At 44.8% G+C, this 7849-nt stretch overlaps 1 protein-coding gene across 1 annotated transcript in view; it reads left to right on the top strand.

Annotated features, from left to right (window-relative positions):
• Window positions 1-2623: 2623 nt before the first annotated feature.
• The window catches only part of LOC133105497 (citron rho-interacting kinase-like), a 67495-nt gene continuing 62269 nt past the window's right edge, over window positions 2624-7849 (top strand). Inside the window, exon 1 of the mRNA XM_061215634.1 lies at window positions 2624-2688. The gene's annotated coding sequence lies outside the window, so the exon portion shown is untranslated. The remainder of the gene's footprint in view (window positions 2689-7849) is intronic.

Here is a 7849-nt window from a genome sequence, read left to right as displayed (position 1 = left end):
GTGAACTTAACAGTGTGCTGTGTGCAAGGGAAGATCAAACCAAAATGGAACTGGGTGTTCTTTGTGTGGAGCATTGCATTGTGGGATTCTCCTCTCGCTGGAAGCTTGTATTTTACATCCTTGGAAGGAGGGGGGGAAACGAGGGGAGTGAGAGAATGCAATTGCTCCCTTCTCTTTCATAAATTCTAACCAAATGCCACTTGGCATGGCTATCGTATTTCACCCTGGCATTTTGGGGATTCCCCCCTGAAGCAGGGGAAGGGAACGTCAGGATGAAGCCATAAACTCACGTCCAAACTGTGTGTTCCTGGCTCCCTGCAAAAATTCACATCCAAGCTGTGTGTTCTTGGCTCCCTGGGCTTAAAGTGATAGGTTATTATCTGGGGAGGGGGGTTTATATTATTATTGATTTATTTAGATTTGTGTATGTTGATTCATATGTTAGAGCATTTCTGAAAGAAAATGCCATTAAGATACGAAATAATATCATGAAATATCAGAAATATACAAAATACATTGCAAAACAGGGAAGGAAGGCAAGATTAAACAGGACTAAAAGCAATAAAAGAAACAGTGATATAACCTTTAGAACATTTAGCAAGGAACCAATGGCTCATCTCCAGCCATAAAATAATAGATAAACAGAAATGTTAGAAGGTGCTAAACATTTAGAGCTTCATAAACAAGTGAACTCAATCGGGGGGGGGGAGCAACTGTGACATCACCTCTCCAGGGCGGAGGCAGGAATGTGACTCTGGCAGCACCCCGCCTGACCTCCCCACCTCCTGCACTCACACCTGCACAGATGGGTCAGGTGTTTTCTGCTCGACCTCTGACCCCAGAGCGTGTTCGCATATGGAGCCATCAGGTACAAGCAAGCCCCATCTGTTTCAGGAATCTGTGCCCAGCTCTGCCCCAAGTTCCCTCACGCAATCATTAGCTGACTTTTTTTTTTAAATAAGAAGAGCATGACGAACAGCTGAAGACTGTCACCTGTGTCCTTGGTGGGTTTTCTCCCCTCTGGTCCAATAGATGGGGGAACCAGCGTCTGTACATGCAGCTTAAAGCTGAGTGAGCCTGCAGACCCCAGCTTTCTCCTGAGACCTGTACTAAATGTGTAGGTGAGGGACTCTCTGTGCTTGATTAAAGCTGCAAAGCCAGGGTATTGATTCATTCATTTTGTGTGTGAGGCCTGACCAGTCACGATATATAGTGCTGTATGAGATGACGAGGCATCTTCAGGGAGGCCTTGTACGTTATTGCACATTATTGAGTGTTAAAATATAAGTGTTTTGGCCTAAATCACTCCTATGGCTTGGGCAGGGGGGTAGAGCTAATGTGCACCTTCACTTTGTTCACATCTCTGATCACCGCCTGTTTAAGCCACTGTTGGAGGGGAGGGGCACCAGTGTTAATCAGTACCAGTGAATCACTTCACCAGCTTTTATGAAACAACATGTGACCCAGATTTTATACTGTGAGATTCTTCCATGAGATTATCATAAATCCACTGATTATTGTGCATTTAATCTGTTTCTGTATATGAATACAGATGACACAACCCGGCATAGAAACTAGTCCCTTAACAACCACCCCCACCCAATTATCTCTTTTCTGTCTTTGACAGAGTGCTTTGATTATTTCTTCGCTCAGTACATCGAGCATGCTCGCAATGTCACTTTTGTCTCTTGGTGGACAGTGCTAAAAAGGAATTGTAAAAAAAGAAAAGAAAATAATAGACAGTTTTACTGGATTCATGATCTCTTTTTTTATTATTCGAAGCTCCCCCTGTTCTCCCTTCGAGTGAGGCATTCAGCTGTGAGCAATCGCAAAATCGGTCTCTCAGCTTTAGGCTGAGACTGACAATACCTTGTTGCTAGGTAACATGACCATAATGTGGCTGTATGTATGCTCTTCTTCGGATGGCCTCTGCACGTCGGTGTCGAGCAACTTGCTGCATTCCCTCTCCAGCTATAGGCTACCATACACGCGTACACGAAAGTTGTGAAAGTACTCATTGTACGGTCACTTGCACGGAGGCTGGTTCCCTTCCCCTTGCTGTCTTCCCTTGAGGGAGGAATTTGCTGAGAAATTTGCGACGCGCAACAAGCAAACTTAACAGGTGATCTACAAGAGAGGATAGACGATTAACGAACCAAAATGGAACATATGTAGTTAGTGCTGCCATATAAGCCTCGGCTCAGCGGGCTAGTATTGGAATTGGACATTGAAATGTTCGTGAATAATTTGCCCTAGCTTGTTTGAGTGATAATAAAAACAGACCGGCCGGCCTTATAAGACACTAGAGATTTTTTTAAACCTCACCCTAAAAGATTTGGCATTCTCAGTCCTTAATCACCTTTCCCCAGCCCTCAACATGCGCCCCTGAATTATTCGCGAACCTCCCGAACTTTTTTATTATTAGCCTATTTATTAATGAATTAACAAATAATCAATAACACTTTGGAGATTCCCCTATTGGAGCAAGTGACCGGGACGTCTCGATGCCCTCGATGTTCTTGCTTCTAGCACCAAGCTTTTCACACACGTTACTCTTTCGCCATTAAATAGAGTGCATCCCACTGTTGCATCCACGTTGAAAAAGGCACCCCCCCACCACAGACAATCCAAATGGTTTCGCCTCGCCCCAATTGACAGGTAGTCTCTGCATAAATAGCAATCTAGGTGGTAAGTTAAACTGTCCTGTTTGTCGGTTCCGTGGTTCCACTTTTCCTGAATTCTTGTGTCATTACTAGCGGCATATGTGTCACTTCATGTTCGTTGTTTGTAGCAATGGGGGAGTACATAGATCTTGTTGCTTTTCGTTCCCATGTTATTCTGACGAAATGGTGATTGTGGGAAAACTCACAAACAACAACACAAATCCGATGGCTACCCAGCAAGATGAAGGGCCTCTCTCTATATTTAAAGGAAGACATTGGTTGGCAATGCATGATTTTGAGAAAGTGCCAGTTAACCTTAAGTGCAGACGGTGCCCTTTTGCACTGTTTAAAGGCAATGGCACGCTTGTATAGACAACCACACAGCTTCACAATAGCTCACGTGGGTTTGCAACCTACGAGTGGCTAGACTTGAAACACAGACTTTTAATTAGGGAACATGTATTTAGGGCTACGTGTAAAATAAATAACAATATTTTCTTCAGAGGCTTATTTCGTTGTTAGAACACGTCTTTTCCATTCATAGGAAAGTTTCCATTCGGCAAATTAGTAGACCATCTTCGGTCAAGGACTGTTACTGGTTCCCCGAATGCTGTCAACGAGTTACGAACGTAGGTCACATCATCAAAATTTGTCACGCCTGTTTCTTTCTCTATTCACGTATTCAGTCTATTATAACACATTATTACGCGGGTGATAGGTGGGTGATGACGGGTTCTTCCTCTGTGCAGGGCAGGCGCGTCACGGTAGCGGGCGTTCATCCAGGCTTCATCTCAGAGAAGTCGACGCTGAATTAATGTATATTCCTCATATGAATGATACTGAGAGAGGGCATGTTCCATCTCGCCGCTGCTCTATAAATACACTCAGACCCAGGAGAAATTATGCAGAATATTAATTTGATTTAACATGACTTATTTACATGTTCGGGATATAACCCGGTTTTCGGAGATAGTGATGCCCTGCGTGTGTGTGTGTGAATGTAAATAAAAACACCAAATTCACTCTAAACAGACTGTTTGACTGTACACAGTGAGCGGTCCTGTTATTTTCCTGCTGTAACAGATTTCCAGTGCCCTTTAGAGAGCTGTGAATAGGTTATGGATTTGCCCTCACACACACACAGCTAAAGCTAAATATATTGGCTAGAAGACCGAAACATAATGCTTTGTTTTGTGCGTCTTTGTTGTGCATGTGTATTTTTGTACACCTCTACGTATTGCATGCGTTGTTTGTTGTAAATTGTGTTTATGTGTAGATGTGTTTTGATTTGTTTGTGTGTATGTTATTAGTATGTGTTTATGCCTGTGGGTGTATTGCATGTGTGATTTATTGGGATGTATTTTGCTTGCTTGTGTGTGTGTGTGTGTTTTTTTTTCCTGGCTGTACTGCTACCCTGTATCAGCTGGGTGTACCTAATTATATGTTCACAGGTGAGCTGAGCTATCCTGTCACTAACCCCACTGATAGTGTTGTTGCTGCTGATGGTGAATCTGATTATGATGTTATTGTGGTTGGAGATAATGATGATGGGGACCCTTGACCCATGGTTAAGGTAAATGACTGGGAGCCACAAGGTCGGTGGTCCGATCCTCGGTGTAGCCACAATAAGATCCACACAGCCGTTGGGCCCTTGAGGAAGACGCTTAACCCTGCATTGCTCCAGGGAAGGATTGTCTCCTGCTTAGTCTAAATCACCTGTTAGTCACTTTGGATAAAAGCGTCAGCCAAATGACATGTAATAAAATAATACTGATATATTGTTGTATTGGCAACTAGGACTTCCTGGTCTCACTAGCAGTCCAGAGCACGGCCCAGAGTGTGATTGGCTGTCCCTTGGGGTTCCTGGCCTATCAGATGCTTTACAGGAAGCCCCCGTTCCCTGAGCCCACCCGCCTCACCCCCTGCTTCCAGGTGGGTGGGATTACAGAGCGGATTGTACTCCTGGCCTTCAGACTATTCGTGAAAGGCTGCAACCTTCACGTTATGTTTGTGAAAGGCTGTCTCTCAGTTGTGTAGATTGTTTGTTTATAGTCAGCCGACGCCGTGAAATGTCTCCCCACTGATGGGCAAACTGGGTCGAGGAGGGAGGGGAGGGGTGGTTGTGTTTCTGGCTGTCACGCTATGCAAGGGGCTGCTGATTGGCTGGAATCGGCAGCAAGTTGATGTATTGGGGCGGCTGGTTGGTTGGGTTTGGTAGTGAAACATGCAGTACTTGTGGAACGGAAAGGCCCATGCCCATTGCATTGAGCCTTGAGGGTGGCCTAACAGATATATCCTATCCCAGCATGCAGTGGGTGAATACTCCCTGGACAGGTCACCAATGCATCACATTACATTACATTAATGGCATCTGGTAGACGCTCTTATCCAGAGCGACGTACAGTTGATTAGACTAAGCAGGCGACAATCGTCCCCTGGAGCAATGCAGGGTTAAGGGCCTTGCTGAAGGGCCCAACGGCTGTGCGGATCTTACTGTGGCCGCCATCACAGGGCCCACTCCATTCACTCACACCTTCTCCGTTTAGCCTACTGCTTGTCTTTGGACTGTGGGCGCAAACCCACACGGACCCGGGGAGATCATGCAACGTCTCAAACTCAGTATCTTTGAGTTGAGGTTACAGTTAGAGAGAGCGAATCATGAGCCTTGTTGTTTGATGTTGAGTATATAATCGATTTAATGTCGCACTCGTGTTCCAGATGGTCTGGAATGGCAGCTCTTTCCCCAAAAGGCACTTTTATGAGCAGATTAAGGTTTAGCCCAATCACGTAACTCAAACTTTGAAGGCTTTCAGTGGGAGTGCAGGATTCATCATCCTTATTGGCCGCAAAAAAACATACGCACAGGCGTACACACGTACACGCACATATGCACCGTTTGAGATTTCAGTAGGTGGGGTGACGACTGTTGGCATTCATCTAGTGTTTGGTTTGTGGTGTTGCTGCGATTGGGACATGATGGCATTTCCCACTGGGAGGAAATGGCACAGTGGAGCAGGGATCACCGCGTTGGGTTTTTTAGGTGAAATATTCCCCTCAGCTTCCTGAAAAAGTGGTCCTTGGAGTCAGAGAGAGGCTGCTGTCTCTCCCTGGGGGTTAAGATCTACCCCTGCATGCCAGTATTTATTTGATTTATTTACTTGACAGGGACAATGCAGAGCCCATTATAACAGGTTCAAGTACCATGAGACAGATGTGTTGCATGTAGGGTTTCTAGCCAAGGCTAATTTGCGACCCCTATCAGACACCGAAAGCACACCCCAACCCGGACACCTGTATCGTGATATGCTCTCTTCTCCTTGTCAGACCAGAGCGGTTCAGGAATAGTTATTGTCCGAGGAGGAGGAGGAGGAGGAATGAAATGTAAACCCAAATGTATGACCATGTCAATAAAGAAAAAAAGATGTTTGCTGCACACTATGTCAGTCACAGATTTATTCTTTTAATGTTTTGTTAATGCTCCTGAAGTTGTCTGAAGGGATTGCAGACACGCAAGGCAGGTGTGCTCCGGAACCCAGATATAACACAGTCACCATGGCAACCCAGCAAGGATATGGTTAACTGGCCACAGTGATATAATATCACTTCAGAACAATGTCTGCATTAGTGCATGCTTCTCTGTGCACTGACACCCTGCTTCACATTTGTATTTATATGCCCTGAACACTAACCTGCGTGGAGAAGAACTGGTAGGCAACTGTCTTTCACAGTCAGTCACAGGAACATTGCTGAGTTTTATTTGATGTTATTGAAAAGGAGTCGAGATTTTGTTTACCCCAGCAGGAGGCTTCTCTCCAGGCTGAACTGTGTTTAATACACTAGAGGAAGAGCTCTTCATGAAATCTTAATTGAGGTTTTTTTTTTTGTGTGCCAAATTGACATATACCAGTTAGCATAATGGAGGTGCTTTTTGACAGTTCATAAAAAAATAAGAGGACGTTTATCTTAACATATGCCCCTTCTGAGGGCTCAGGAGTCCCCTGAACACTCACCTGCTCAGGTATTGCTGCTTTATTCATGTATTTATCAGGAAATAATCATTAGATTATTAATCAGAATCATTCAGAATAAGTCATTTATACAAAATGATGCTTATATACACTCAGTTAGCACTTATAAGGTATTCATTAGACTTATTGGTCTTCTGTTGCTGGGGCCTGTCCACTTAAGAGTTATGATGCGTTGTGTGTTCAGAGATGCTCTTCTGCATACCACTGTTGTAATGTGTGATTATTTGCGTTACTGTCACCTTCCCGTCAGCTTCAACCTGTCTGCCCATTCTCCTCTGACCTCTCTCATTAACAACACATTTCTGCCCAGCAGACCTGCTGCTCTCTGGATGTTTTTAGTTTTTCCCTCCATTCTATGCAAACTCTAGAGACTAGAGTCCATGAAAATCCCAGGAGATCAGCAGTTTCTGAGATGCCCAAACCACCCTGTCTGGCACCAATAATCATTCTTCGCTTAATCATGTCTTTCCCATTTTCCCCAGACATTTGGTCTGAGCAATAGCTGAACCTCTTGACCACGTCTGCATGCTTTTATGCATTTAGTTGCTGCCACATGACTGGTTGATTTAAATATTTGCAATAGCAAGCTGGTGTAATGTAATACATTGCTTACTGCGTGTATATGTTTATATGATTCATTCTGCAAGTGCTTAATGTAAAAAAACTGTGGTGTATAGAGGTGAGATTTCTTTGCTCAAAAGTAGCCCTCTAATGCCTTCATTTAGGATTCAAACCCAAGTCCAACAGCTCCACACCATCTGGGCCGGCAGCGACACCTCCACACGGTGTTGGTGGAGACAGAGAGAGGATTTTGTGGAATACGTTAACCCACCTCTGACACCCCCTCAGGTGACTCTAGGTCTCTGTTGGAGGAGCCCAATTTGCATTGACATGCCTGCTTTTGGGTGTGGTCTTTGGGGAGAATCCAAGAGTGAAGGTGACAGGGGAAGCACGCTTAGCTGATGAACGGTTAATGTACTGTGTGGCAGTGGTGTTGGGGTGCAGTATTGGGGTGCAGTATTGGGGTGCAGTGTATTAGATGGTGTCAGGGTGCAGTATTGGGGTGCAGTGTATTAGATGGTGTCAGGGTGCAGTATTGGGGTGCAGTGTATTAGATGGTGTCAGGGTGCAGTATTGGGGTGCAGTGTATTAGATGGT

Source organism: Conger conger, chromosome 12 (assembly GCF_963514075.1).
Source record: "Conger conger chromosome 12, fConCon1.1, whole genome shotgun sequence".
Lineage (NCBI taxonomy): Eukaryota > Metazoa > Chordata > Actinopteri > Anguilliformes > Congridae > Conger > Conger conger.
The sequence above is the reverse complement of the archived record's forward strand: the minus strand, read 5'-3'. Positions and strand labels throughout refer to the sequence as shown.